We start from the raw sequence: 14,828 nt of genomic DNA, 5'->3' as shown, positions 1-14,828 counted from the left end.
AGTAAGACTCCGAGGTGGCTCTCACCGGTGGAGGCCAAGGCACGTAAGAGACTTAACATGGAAGCCTACTGGCCTAAATATTGGGAAATAATTGAAAAAATTGGAGACAATTGGAGGTTGCTGAGCTTGGAAAAATTGAAAAACAAGGTGCGAGATTGGTTGCACTATGCTCAAATCCAGGAGGTTTTTAAAGTGGATAAAAAGGTTGGATTCCAGGTGGAAAAATCGAAATTAGAGACAGAATTGTTAGAGCCAAAAAATAAACTACTTTCGAGAATGTATAACTTGCTGCTTAAATGGAATACACAGGACGAGACAGTCAAATCCGCCATGATAAAATGGGCACAGGACTTGGGGCACAATATTATGTTTGAAGACTGGGAAAGGTTATGGAACACCGGAATGAAATTTACGGCATGTAGTGCCTTGAAGGAAAATATTATGAAAATGATATACCGGTGGTACATGACCCCAGTCAAACTTGCTAAGATATATCACCTGTCTGATAACAAATGTTGGAAATGTAAAGAGGCGGAAGGGACATTTTTTCACCTCTGGTGGACTTGCCCGAAAGTGAAGGCCTTTTGGGAGATGATTCATAATGAACTAAAAAAGGTACTTAGATATACCTTACCTAAGAAACCGGAGGCCTTTCTTCTGGGCATTGTGGACCAGAGAGTACTTAAGAAAGATAGAACTTTTTTTATGTATGCTACCACAGCAGCAAGGATTCTGATTGCTAAGCATTGGAAGACACAAGATTTACCCACGCTGGAGGAATGGCAGACGCAGTTGATGGACTATATGGAACTGGCTGAAATGACTGGCAGAATCCGAGACTTGGGAGAAGAAACAATCGAGGAGGATTGGAAAAAATTCAAAGACTATTTGAAAAAACATTACAAGTTGTATGAATGTTAAAAAATGCTCTTTTCAGAAATTTTTGCTTCAGCATTGGTAAACTAATGAAATGGAAATTAAGGTACAAGAAGTTAAAGGTGGAATAATGAAATAACTTTATTATGTTTAAGTTAAAATATATAAGATTTGAATTACAACAGCTTTGAAATTAGGAAACATGATAAAATGAAAGATACAATAAGTTTGGAAATAAGTTAACAAATTGCTGATATTTTGTATTACAGAGAATGCAGGGTTTGGAGGATGTGGGGAAGTCCAATAGATGGAAAAAAGGATTATGGAAATTTGTAATCTCTCTATTGTATTTTTCCTTCTATGTCCTTATTTCTTTTTTCTGTATTTTATAAACTTAATAAAAATATTATAAAAAAAATAAAATAAACACAGATGGGTTACAGCACACCCGGAGGACTCCAAAAAAAAAAACAAAAACTGCCCATTTTGTGCTAACTTAAGACACGGTTAATTATCACCCCATACAGTGATTGGAATGATGGCCTTTTCATACATCTCTTGTGCCAAGCATTTGTAAAATTCTAGATCTCTAAATAACTCAGATAAGGCACAGAACTCAGCTTCTGTTGACGACAAAGCAATCAGGTTCTGTTTCTTGGATCTCCACCCAATCAGAGAGTTACCAAATTTTATTACACAGCCAGACACTGATTTTCTATCCTTTAAATTTGCCCAATCACTATCTGCCCAACAAGTAATCTGTGCTTGTCCTTCAGAAGATAATTCAAGGCAAAAATCTTTGGTGTATTGTAAATATCTTAACACTCTTTGAATTCCTTTCCATGCATTTACACTAGGTTTTGAAGCTTCTCTGCTGAGTAAGTTAACAGCGTAAGCAATGTCTGGTCTACTCCATTGCGAAAGATGAAGTAAGCTTCCCAGTGCTGACTGAAAGATTTCAGCACGCTTGAATTCAGCACTATCCTTGAACTCATTGTCTTTTACAAAACCCATTTCCATTGGTGTTCTAACACCTGCACACTCCGTCATGCCAAACTTTTTCAACATTTGCAATATCTTGCCTTTTTGATTCAGTAGAAAACTGCCATTTTTGGTCCTGTCTATCTGAACACCAAGATAGACCTTTGCATCACCAATATTCTTAACTTTGAAGTGTTTATTTAACTCTTTGGCAAGTTTTTTTACTTGTTCTTGTGTCTTTGAAGTATAAATCAGGTCATCTACATAAACAAGCAAAGATTCTTGAGCATCTCCTGAACCTCTGAAATATAAGCAATTGTCAGCCTTGCTCCTGCTAAAACCAATGCCTACCAAAACGTCATTCAAACACTCATTCCAATTATGAGCAGATTGCTTGAGTCCATAAATAGATTTATGTAGTTTCCATACCTGATTTGATTTACCAACTTTCAATCCTGGCGGTAGCTCCATATAGAGCTCTTCAGCCAAGTCTGAATGAAGATAAGCTGTAGAGACATCAAATTGATTCACTTTGAACCCTTTCTGAGCAGCAACTGCTAATAGTGCCCGAAGGGTTTCACTCCTTGAAGTGGGTGCATAGACTTCGGAATAATGTAACCCCTCTCTTTGCGTAAAACCTCGAGCTACAAGCCTTGCTTTGTACTCTGGTTTCCCCATCGCTGTTGTCTTTATCCTGTACACCCACCTACAACTTACTGCCTTGGTACCTTCTGGCAGTTTGGTGATGGAAAACACACCCAGTTCTTTCACAGAATTCAACTCTTTTTGCATGGCCTCACGCCACCTACTGGCCTCCTCCTAGGGTAATTGCTCAACCTCCTCAAAACTTTCAGGTTCGCAATTTGCCAAACCAGCCCAAACACTAATAGCTTGGTACCTTTCAGGAGGTATACCTTTGTTGGCACGCTTGGAACGCCTTAACAGTTCCTGCGATGTTCCTTCAGTTTCCCCCTCTGACCCAGAATCACTAGTCGTCACCTGTTTGTCACTAGTAGTTGAAGAACTTTCTGATTCTGACTTTACACGTCTCTCTTGCTGTATGGGTGAACTTGTTGAAGAACTTTCTGATTCTGACTTTACACGTCTCTCTTGCTGTACGGGTGAACTTTTAGAGCTAGAAGATTCTGACTTTACAGACTTGGGTGAACTAGACGATTTCTCACCCTTGTCCTCAGACTCAAATTCCTCAGCCTGTTCTGGAACTAATACCTGCCCTGGGGCCTGAGTTTCATTGTTACTGTTCACCACATCAAATAGTATGTCGGGATTTCCATGAATTTTATTCCAACCATCCTGTTCACAAAATTCCGCACTTCTGCTGATTGTGATTTTTGTTTGATTGCCTTCTACATTCACAAATCTCCAACCTTTTGTATTTGCTTGATAACCACAGAAAAACATTTCTTTAGATCTAGGATCGCCTTTCCTACGTTGTGCCCTAGGCACCAGCACATAAGCACGACATCCAAAAACTCTTAGATGATCAATTTTTGGTTTTTTCCGAAATAGCATGAAGTAAGGAGTGTTGCCTACTGTGCTATTGTACACTCTGTTAAAAGTATAATTCGCATACAGTGCAGCCTCAGCCCAAAACCGCTGTGGAAGTCCAGAATCAAACAGCAAAGCAGCAATGGCTTCCTGTAATGTTCGAAATTTTCTTTCGGCAACTGCATTCTCCTGTGGTGAATAGGGATTGGTAAGTCTATGAACTATACCTTTCCTTTTTAACCACGTCTCCAGCGTGTGGTTCACATATTCCCCACCCCGATCTGATTGTATTTTACGCACCCTGGTGTCAAATTTACATTCGACTTCTTCAATCCAATCCATCAGGATGGAAGCTGCTTGTGATTTTTCTTTCAGAAAGAAAACCCAACTAGCCCTTGAAAAATCATCCACCAAAATTTGCATAAATCTCGCACCTCCAAGCAATTTGACTGGCATAGGGCCACACACGTCTGTGTGCACAAGTTCAAAGGGTTTCTTGCTTACTCTATCAGATCTAGGATAGTTACATGTCTTAACCTTAGCATGTTTACAAGCACAACAATCCAGAAAATTTGGACAGGGTTTAATGTTACACTCCTCAGCTAAATCTGGCATCTTGCTTACATACTTAAAGCATATATGAGCTAACCTTCTGTGTAGTAGATGTGCACAACCTATATGAGGAGCCTTATTTACACACTTAGCTTGCGCTTCACCTGTTGAACATCTACCTGCTGCTAACTGCTCTTCATCCAAAACAAAAAGCCCATCCTCACAGGGAATTTTAACTAGCTCCTTCCCCTGTTTTGAAATGGTGCACACATCTTTTTCAAACTCAACCTTAAAACCACTTTTTACCAGGCATGACACACTCAAAAGTCCATTCTTCATTCCTGGAAGAACAAAAACAGGAAGGTTAGTTTGCAAACAATTAACATAAATTGTGCCTTTAAGGTTCATTTCTCGTTTACTATTGTCTGCTATAGTCACAGTTTTTGCAACTGGCAATGTCTTGCAGTTCATCAAGCTGCCACTAGATGTCGCTGGAACTAAACTGTGACTTGCTCCACTGTCAATAATCCACTTCAAGGTTTGTTGGCTCCTTTTAGGACTCTGTTGTGCTGCCATTGCAGATAGTCCCTTATCAGACCTGCTCCCCCTCTGGATCGTTGATTCTTGTAGTTCTCACTTCGTCTTCCCCTGTAGCTCCGGAAACTGACTTCGGACTGTTGAAATTCCTGTTGCTTTTCTGGACACTTTGCTATCAAATGAAACCTGCTGCCACATCGAAAACATGACTTGCTGGCCATAGCAGACACTTGTGAGGCTTCCTTACAGCTCTGCCTGCTAGTTCCCCCACGCTGGGAATTATCTGAACATCCAACCCTTGGGGTATTTGAATTATCAATACGTTTTCGATGATGTTGATATTCTTGCTCACACAATCTACCAGTCACATAATTCATATTCAGCTGGTCCTCTGGCAAAACTTGTAAAGTTAGTACTAAGTTTTCAAACCCTGCATGCAGGCTGCTAAGCAGAGTATAAACTTTAATATTTTCAGGAAAATTCACACCTAGAGATGACAGTCGGTTGAAATACTCAGTCATCTGTGACGTGTGTTCAACCACACTATCCTCTGGCTTCAGTTTCAACTCATACAAAGCACGTATAATGTTCACCTTCTCTCCGGGCGTGGCTCTATGGTGAATTCGCCTAAGAGCTTCCCAAATTTCAAATGCAGACCTTACATTTTCCACGTGAGGTAATTGGGAATCGTCTATCGATACCATCAACATGCATCTAGCTTTAGTGTCCATTTTATCATGTTCCCTGTTCTGAGCATGTGCAGCAGCCTGTTGCTCTGCTGTGGCATCTGCTGCAACAGCCACAAACGGCTTTCGCCTTTGGACATAGTCAGCCCACACTTCTTTGGCTTCCAACCAGACTTGAGCCCTCTTAGACCACTGCACGTAATTAGCAGAGTTCAACTTTGTAAAGGGAACCTGGAAATTTTCCACTGCCATTCTTGGGGTCGGCTGCTACTCCCTCTGTGTGCCCTTGCTTCTCTTTCCCCTTGGGATTTGTTTTACTCACTTTTCAGACGCCTCCAGCCTCCTCTGAAGCCTTTTAAACTTTTTCCCTCCGTCTCTTCACTAGCAACCTACCACCGTCCTCTGTTTTTATTAACAAAACAAAAACACAACGGGAGGTCAAGCTAGCCTTTTGCAGCTAATGAAGCTGTAAATCTTCACTTACGCAGCTCTCTCAACTTTCTGCAGCCTCTCAGTTCCTTTAAGAGCTGGATTTACGACCAAGCCGGTCTTCTCTCATCCGAAAGCTGCTTTCACTTTCTCTGCACACAATACAGCTGTAGAAACGTAGAAGGATCCATAACCTAGAGAGTCTGTGTACTGGTCCAGTAAACGCTTCCACTGCGCAACCAGCAACAGTTCTCTTTGCAGAGCATTGATTAAGTCCAGTGCAGAGATTCTTGTTGCAGTACAAGCTTCAGAGTCTCAGCAGCAAAGAAATAACCACACAGGGAAGCCTGTCTTTCCAAAGACAGGTTTATTGCAGAAAGATAACAGAAACACCTCTGGAGCTTTCAGACATTTTTGCTTCACGCTCCCCCTAGGCAGAGAAAACAAACACTCTTTATATACTGAGCAACTTAACAACTTAACGAGCTTGACTACTTAAAGTCACATGACATTGCTAACTTGCCAGCATCTTAGGTTTCACACCCTAACACTTAAGGGGAGGGGTCAGGGCTGCTGGGGAGTGGGCCCCAGCCCACAAAATGGCTGGGGCATGTTCCACGGGGGGGATGCACTGGGACAACCGATCTCAGTGATCACGGGTAGGAGGAGGAGTTACGCTAAGACTAGACCATGTCATTACAGAGGGGGCAGGTTTAGTCATTGTCTGAGGACTATTCCTGCCTCCGGGTCTGGTCCTGACCGGATGGATACTAGAATCAGCAAGGGATACTGTTACCGGAAAAATCCGAGGGCTCCCTTGGACAAAAAGTAAAGACACCAACCAGAGTAAATTGGAGCAAAACAGCAGCCTGTAGGCTTGGCCTTTATTGAACTGTTGCAACAGGGTACTCCCCTCACTTGCAGGTGAGAGAAAAGACACAGAAGAATAGTGTGCAAGGTCTTATAAAAACTTTTGAAATTCCCCTCCTCTAGGTCAAGCCCACCCCCAGAAACATCATGCATACATTACAGAAAGGAGGGGTTGAGGGAGGAGTTGGTGGTAACCTGAGTGTCTTGTCACCTGGCTGGTTCCTCCTTTCCCCCTCCCCATGAGTCACTTCCAGGAACTTCCAGGAGACAAAGGGGAGTTTGCAGTTTCCTGTCCCCTGAGGGAAGATCTGATCAGTGTCCTTTGTTTCAGTCCATGCTGAATCCACTCCCATATGCAAGTTCTTTGTGATCTTGATTGTCTTCTGTCTGGGACCATCAGGGTTGGCATAGCAACTGGGCAGGGCTCCTGTGTATGTGCTGGGATGCTGAAGGGATTATGGCTGCCCTGTATCAAACCTTCCCCATTTTGTAGTCCTTCCTTCATGGAGTAAAATAAAAGTGGAACAGTGCAAATCCAATGTATGGTTGATTTTCTATGAATTTATAACAGAAGCATAACGTATGTAGTGTGTGAGTGTGAGTGTGTGTGAAGTTTGTACAAACTGAATGATTGGGGTGGGGGGTTCCTGCTACAGTTCCCCCCTTCGGAGATAAGATTGCAAAGGTGGCTACTTTGCAATCCTTTTCTCCGCACAATTTAAAGTGGTAAATATTAACCTGCTATTCTCCCTCCCAGATGCGTGTGTCCATGTGAACCTGAAAGGGACTTGGATGTCACGTTTCTCAAGGATATTTGCATAGAAATATAACAGTGTAACAGTGCACATAGTTAAGACATTAAATTAATATTTTGTTGCTCAGTTACTTGTGGTATTCTAGCACCTTGGAAGAAATATTTTCTCAATAGTGGTCTATGCTTTGCATTTAGCAGGAAGATCCACTAATGACTGAAAGATGCAGTTTGCTTTGCCCCCCCCCCGCCATTTTTGTGTTCTCAGGTGTCAAGGTAGCTCTTCTGTGGTCTCACACTGGCATGGTGTCACAGTAGTGGCAATCCCTGGTGAATTCACTTAGGGCTTTCATATTAACCATGTTGCCTGGCACCCACCACAGCTGGCACAGGTTTGGACACGTCATGAGAGAAATATCTTTGCCTTGGCCATTCCATGGGATTTTATTATTATAGGCTCTGGACTTGCAGTCATGGGAAGTTGCTCACTTGCACATTAAGGACCAAAAAGCTAATTGCAGCCTGGATACACTTGCCCAATTCAAACTGAGTCCAATTTGAATTTATCTTGCCCCATGGTTCTCAACTTTTCAAACCAATCTGTTAAAGCAAAACCATTCTTAAGGGGCACTTCTCCAAATAAGTAAATTTAACTCTATAAGGGATTATTCCTGCTAAACCAAAGCATATACACCTTCCTGAAGCTTCTCCTTGGTAAAGTGAGTTTTAGCACTTTTTTTAAAAAAAATGGGTAGGGAAGTTGGCAGAGTGCCAGGTGAAACAACTAAATGTGGTTATAAATTTATCTAATTCTAAACATTGGACTACATAATAGCCTGATCTGTTAAAAAGCATAAAATGTATGAGAATCCTCCACTGGGGTGTAAGGAATAAGACATTAGACATAAAAACAATTACACACAAAAATAGCCACAAAAATAGCCCCCCCATTTGTGGAAATAACACACTGTCAGACACATTTCAACATTCCTACATAATAACACATAATACAAAACAAACTAATTAAGTATCAGTTGCATATCTTGAGACAATTGTGATATTTTTACGCATGTATCTTCAGGTTCAAAAGTGAGAAAATGTCCTTGCATTTCAACTCCTCCCCCCTTTGTCAGCCCCACTCCCCCGGCAGTCTATATCCTTTGAAAGAGATAGCTGTGGCCACTTTGAAAACTTTGGTGTCTGTTGCTGTTGCAGGTCTTGTGGTGGCGAAGCTTTTCATTGGATCTGTAGTAACACATTTGTAGAAGAGATATCCTGTAAGGGGCAGGGTTTTGGGGACTTAAAAGACAGTTAAAAAAAGGAAGGGGCGAAAGGCAAAAAGGATGTCCTTCAGTTTCCGTGGGAAGCTGCAAATAATAAAAGTCTTAGCGGATTAAGCATTTTATTCATTTCAATATTATTATCACATTTCCATATAATTACTGTTATTATCTGCTAAGTTTGTTTGCTTTCCTTCACTTTGGTTTTTTTTCTTCTCCCTTCCATATTATTAAATAAAAATTACTCCATATGTAGAGAAAGAGAACTGTAAAAAAAAATACAAGGTTAAAATAATAATAAAACACACACACACATACAATGACCTATGAGGAACCAAAAATAAATAAATGCTAAGACACACAATTTTTAAGAAACCTGAAGTAACCTGTTTTGGCATTCTAACATCCCAAATGAAAATAAAAGAGTGTTTCTTGATGTGACAACATCAGTTAGAATGTTAATAGCAAAATACTGGGAAATGACTTAATACCAAGAAAATGAATGGCAATTTAAAGTTGTGCAAGTACCTTGAACTAGCCAAAATGACAGAATTAATAAGAAATGATCAGGCAAAAGGTAAACAAATACCATTCCACAAACAATGTTTGGTTGTGCTTCGATTAATTTCATAGACATCATGGAAAGACGGATTAAATAGATGAAAACAGATTATTTGTAACTTAAAAAGTGTCAAAGCCACAAAGAGATGGAAGTCACTAATATAGCAGGGATTCAGACTTGTTTCACAGAACAGAAAGAAAGTTGCTGTGGGAGAAAAAGGGACAAAAACTTTTTTATCAGGGTTTACATATCCTGTTAAAAGGGAAAATTATTTCATGTGAGAAGTCTGTCAGGAAATGCTGTTCCTAAAATGCACACAAAGCCTGTTATAAAAGTTAAATCTCATTGGGGGGGGAGGACTATTCAAGAGTGGAACTCACAGTGGGAGCGCTTTGATATTTACCTGTGAAAAGAATTTGGCATGTTAAGATTTGGAACCTGGAAAACTCTTGACTTTTAATGGGCTAGTTTTTTGTTTTGTTTTTTTTACCCTTTTGTCTTACGTAGCCCCTGGAGCAAAGAACACATTACGGGTGATTTCCCTCAATGGTTCCAAGTTTTTTTGTTTTTTGTTTTTTGTTTTTTGTTTTTTGTTTTTTTCAGAAGGAAATTTGGATAAGTTTCTCGAAAAAACCTCCTCTCCCCCCTTACAGTTCCCCCCTTCTTCCTCTCTCTCTCTCTCTCTCTCTCTCTCTCTCTCTCTCTCTTTTAAAGCTGATCTAGCCTCTGTGCATGTGCAGAGTTCATGTCTCAGCAAACCTTTTATACTATTGAAAATGTTGAATCTTTTGGCTAAATTACCATTTGAATAAAGGAAATGAAGGGTAAGGAGTAGATTTGAAAAAATAGGGTTAGATTTAAAACAAAACAAGAAACTCCACAATTCAAGCATTTACCAAGGCTAGAAGTTTTCTAAGGGATCATGTTTCATGCAGCCCAAGCAAGGGAGTGCTTCCTTTATTTACAGGAAAGGGCTATCATTTTGTGTGATTTCCCTCTGGTCATTCGTGGAACAATCCCACACCCTTATATATGGGAAAAAATGGCCAGAGAGTCAGAATTCATAGGATTTTTTTAACATTCTCAGTCATTTCAGCCTTACCCTTTGCAGACAAATTTTTCTGCCTTTTAGTTACAGGATAGATGGTCAAGACTCATTCTACTTGACTATATAAATTTTTAAGTGGTTAAACTTTGAATTGACTTTGAAGTCTGATTTTTTTAAAAGAGTAGACAAAATGATAAACACTGTAATCACTCAAATGCTTGATATTACCAGTTCTGCTTCAAACATCACGGCTTTTACCTCTCACCTTTTTTAAAAAAAAACAAAGAGCAAAGTTGGGCTGAATTTCAACTCATCACATGCTTGCAGACACATGGCCCTCCACACAGCCACAAATTGAGAGAGCTGAAGGGGACCCTGGGGTCATCTAGTCCAACCCTAAAATACAGTGTTCAATAGCAAGCTTTGTACTACGAGAGACACACACACATACTTATGTACACAGACACAACTGGGGAGGAGACCAGAAGCCATGCTCCTATCATGTACTAAGGAAGAGGAAAATAAAAGTAACCAACTTTACACATAACACTTTTAGCAGATCTTGAGATAGTTTGAGTGAGTTTGCTTCCTTAGACTAAAGAATGCAAGTAACTAGAGAAATTATCTTTAAAGGAAGATTGAAGTGAACAGTTTTTTTCTTAAGATAGGGAGAGGATCTTTTATTAAGCATAGTTAAAACAGCCATAGATTTGATTTAAAAGGAATACAAAAGTGAACAATTTTTTTTTTCTTTCTGAACTTGCAGAGGAATAGTAAGCCTAATTTAGATTATTATTTTTTTTAATAACTACACATAGAAAAGTGAGATGCAGGGTACTTTAGGAAAGATAGCCCCCCCTCTTTGCAGTTTCCTTTAAAGGAAGCTTACTCGGGAGTAAATTTACCTGGCACAGAAGTCAGAAGGGAGGAAAAAAACCCTGAAAGAGACAGAATGAAACAAGGGGGGGCATTTTCTAAGAAAAGAGGCCAGGAAGTCTTATAGAGACTGATATCAGGACTGGACTCAGATAGACAATTTTGCTGGCCATGGAAGCCTCTACATTTAATACCAATTTTCTTAGAAAGGACACATTTTCATAGGCATATGCTTAATGAAATACACACACTGCATTTTAGCTTGAGAGAGCAGTTGGCTCTACTAGGCTTTTGCAGCAGAAACATTAGTTTCTTCACAGCACATTTCAAAATACTGGAAAAAAATACTGGAACATGGATGTAAACTCATAAACTCAAACATTGCAACATAACATTATCTACCATCAACTTAAAATCATACTCCTCACTCAAGCTACTCGGAGGAAGACTCCTTGGAGCCTCTCTCAAATAACAAACATTTGCACACTTCATTCTAATGATTTTTTTTTTTGTCCTGTTTAAGTTTGATGAGGCCCAACATGGCTTCCTTAGATTTAAAATTTTGAAGCATGCTTGCAATTTAAAAACTATGTGCATTTAAGAACAGTCTGTGGATGCCGAGGCCAATGTAAATACAAACCCTTGAAATATTTCTAAATCTTTGAGTACATCTCTTATTCATTTTTTTATTTTTTATTTTTTTAGAGAAACTAAGATCTCTAATGCGTGGGCTCTCAGGCTGGGCTGTTATTATATCTACTGCCTTCTGAGCACCATTAAGTTTACGGTTTCATGTTCTAGCTTTAGGTTATAGTTTAACAACACAAATTTGATGTGTTCAGCTCTCCCTAAGGGTTCAAACCCTGATTTTGTTGAAGGATCCCTGGGGTGGCCACTGTGCCCTGGGTTCCAGGTGGTGGGCCTAAGCCACCCACTAAAAGTTACAATGGTCTCGTACTTTGTACTTGGAAAGACCATTTTGCCCCTTTATTTTTATTTTTCCCAATTGGAGATGACAAGCTGGAGGGGCATATTAGAATCCTCTCTGGGGCAAAAGGCTTCATGGAAGCTTTGTTGCCAGGAGGAGTCCAGCTAGGGTGTTTAGTGAGCTCCCATTCTCTCATATGTTATTATTAGGCCTTTTTTTTTTCGTTAACGAAGTACGCTAAAGACAGAAAGAGTGGACGCACACACACAAGGGAGGAGGGGCAATGGGAAAGAAAGGGGGGACAGAAAAAAGATCCTTTCAGTACTCGAAGTATCCTTGACTAACACAATTCCTACTTATCTATAAACCACGAATTAATTTCTGGAAATCTCAAACCTGAACCTGAAACAAAACCACGGGTCTCTCTGCCCGGAAACTCAAACCACGGGTCCCTCTGCCCGGAAAATCAAACCACGGGTCCCTCTGCCCGGAAACTCAAACCACGGGTCCCTCTGCCCGGAATTCCTTTACCTCAGCGCTGTTTACAAGACTAATCCTAGTGTGGGGCCCCAATTTGTGAACCTCCTGCTCTATCCTCCACAACAGCCTCCTGCCTAGCCTTTTGGACTAGGTTCGGGCTCCCTACTGAACGCCTGCGCAGTGCAATGCCAGATTAAGGCCCGAGAAAATGAAGGTTTGGAAAGGAAACAAACGACCTTGCGTTCTCACGTACCCGGGTCATCCCTAACAAAGGTCGCCGGGCAGGAGGGGCGGCTTCGTTTGCATAATTAGAGGAGAGAGAGAGAGAGAGAGAGTGCTTTGAAGGACGCCTCTGGACGACTCCGAGAGAGGGACGTCAGAGAAAACAGTAAAAGAGCCACGCTTTCCCGGACTCAATTCCAAGACGGAAAATGGGGCAGAAAAGGATAGAGAGATTAAGACGTTCCTGGACGACTCCGAGAGGTAACGTCGGAAAACAGTAAAGGTACCACAATTTCCCCGGTCACGTTCCGCGTAAGAAATTGGGGGGAGAGAAAGGGAAAGGATTTGACGTTCCTAGACGACTCCGAGAGGCAACGTCAGACAGTAAAGTTCCGCGACCTCCCTGGCCACTTTCCGAAAGGGGAGAATCGGGGGAGAAAAGGATAGAGCTAAACGTTCCCGGCCGACTCCGAGAGGTAACGTCAGAAATGAAAGAAGGAAAGTCTGGCTGTTGTGGGGATGTTACTTTTCCACCCCCCTCCCAATGTATTTACTTCAAACCATACTCACGTTTGAAGATGTCCCCCGCGGATCCCGGGATCCTTTTCCTTTTAGCCAGCTTGACCTCGCCTTTGCTCCCCCTGGTTGGGCTTTTGGTGACGATTGATTACCGCCCGCAAAGAGGAGGCAGGGAGAGGAAGAAGGATCCCTGGGCTAAGGTTGCCCAGTGGCGCCCGATCCCCTCTATCTCCCTCCTCACCTTCGCAGGAGAACCAAGTGTCCCTGAGCATGGTCGCCAAACTGTTACCGGAAAAATCCGAGGGCTCCCTTGGACAAAAAGTAAAGACACCAACCAGAGTAAATTGGAGCAAAACAGCAGCCTGTAGGCTTGGCCTTTATTGAACTGTTGCAACAGGGTACTCCCCTCACTTGCAGGTGAGAGAAAAGACACAGAAGAATAGTGTGCAAGGTCTTATAAAAACTTTTGAAATTCCCCTCCTCTAGGTCAAGCCCACCCCCAGAAACATCATGCATACATTACAGAAAGGAGGGGTTGAGGGAGGAGTTGGTGGTAACCTGAGTGTCTTGTCACCTGGCTGGTTCCTCCTTTCCCCCTCCCCTGCTAGAGTTCTGTCTAGTCAAGTTGAGTGGGATCAATTCCAATCTGTTACCTCTGAGGATGTGGACAGGCTGCTTGGACGAGTGAAACCAACCACCTGTCTCCTGGATCCTTGCCCATCCTGGCTTATAAAAGCTAGCCGGGAAGGACTGGGCGATGGGCTTCATGGGGTGTTGAATGCTTCTCTCCGTGAGGGAGCCTTCCCAAACCCGCTGAAAGAGGCGGTTATTAAACCGCTTCTTAAAAAACCATCTTTAGATGCGGCCACGATGGCCACCTATCGCCCAGTCTCAAATCTTCCATTCTTGGGCAAGGTGATTGAGCGAGCGGTTACCGAACAACTGCAGGCACGCCTGGAAGAAGTGGACCATTTGGATCCCTTCCAGTCGGGATTCAGGCCTCATCATGGGACTGAAACTGCCTTGGTCGCACTGGTTGATGATCTCCGGCTGGCTAGGGACAAAGGTGAGAGCTGTTTCCTAGTTCTGCTGGATCTCTCAGCGGCGTTTGATACCATCGACCATAACATCCTTCTGGACCGTCTTGAGGGGCTGGGAGCTGGGGGCACTGTCATACAGTGGTTCCGCTCCTTCCTCCTGGGCCATGTTCAGAAAGTGGGGGGGGGATGAGTGTTCAGACCCCTGGGCTCTCACTTGTGGGGTGCCTCAGGGTTCTGTCCTCTCCCCCATGCTTTTCAACATTTACATGCAGCCGCTGGGAGAGATAATCAGGAGGTTTGGGCTAGGTGTTCATCAGTATGCGGATGATACCCAGCTCTACCTCTCTTTTAAATCAGAACCAGTGAAGGCGGTGAAGGTCCTGTGTGAGTGTCTGGAGGCGGTTGGAGGATGGATGGCGGCTAACAGATTGAGGTTGAATCCTGACAAGACAGAAGTACTGTTTTGGGGGGACAGGAGGCAGGCAGGTGTGGAGGATTCCCTGGTCCTGAATGGGGTAACTGTGCCCCTGAAGGACCAAGTGCGCAGCCTGGGAGTCATTTTGGACTCACAGCTGTCCATGGAGGCACAGGTCAAATCTGTGTCCAGGGCAGCTGTTTACCAGCTCCATCTGGTACGTAGGCTGAGACCCTATCTGCCTGCGGACTGTCTCGCCAGAGTGGT

General features: G+C 42.3%; 1 long non-coding RNA gene and 1 pseudogene across 2 annotated transcripts in view; one reads left to right on the top strand and one right to left on the bottom strand.

Moving 5' to 3' along the window:
* LOC309333189 (E3 ubiquitin-protein ligase LRSAM1-like) overlaps window positions 1-14,828 on the top strand; it is a 106,131-nt pseudogene that overhangs the window by 50,476 nt on the left and 40,827 nt on the right. The window lies entirely within an intron of this gene.
* On the bottom strand, window positions 8,486-9,505 carry LOC309333282. The gene is made up of 2 exons (XR_014152445.1): window positions 9,414-9,505; window positions 8,486-9,356 (listed from the first exon to the last, which is right to left on the bottom strand). It is a non-coding gene; the product is annotated as an uncharacterized lncRNA (long non-coding RNA).

This window comes from Podarcis erhardii (genome assembly GCF_964252035.2).
Source record: "Podarcis erhardii genome assembly, chromosome: W".
NCBI lineage: Eukaryota > Metazoa > Chordata > Lepidosauria > Squamata > Lacertidae > Podarcis > Podarcis erhardii.
Note: the sequence above shows the minus strand (reverse complement) of the source record. Positions and strands in the feature narration are given on the sequence as shown.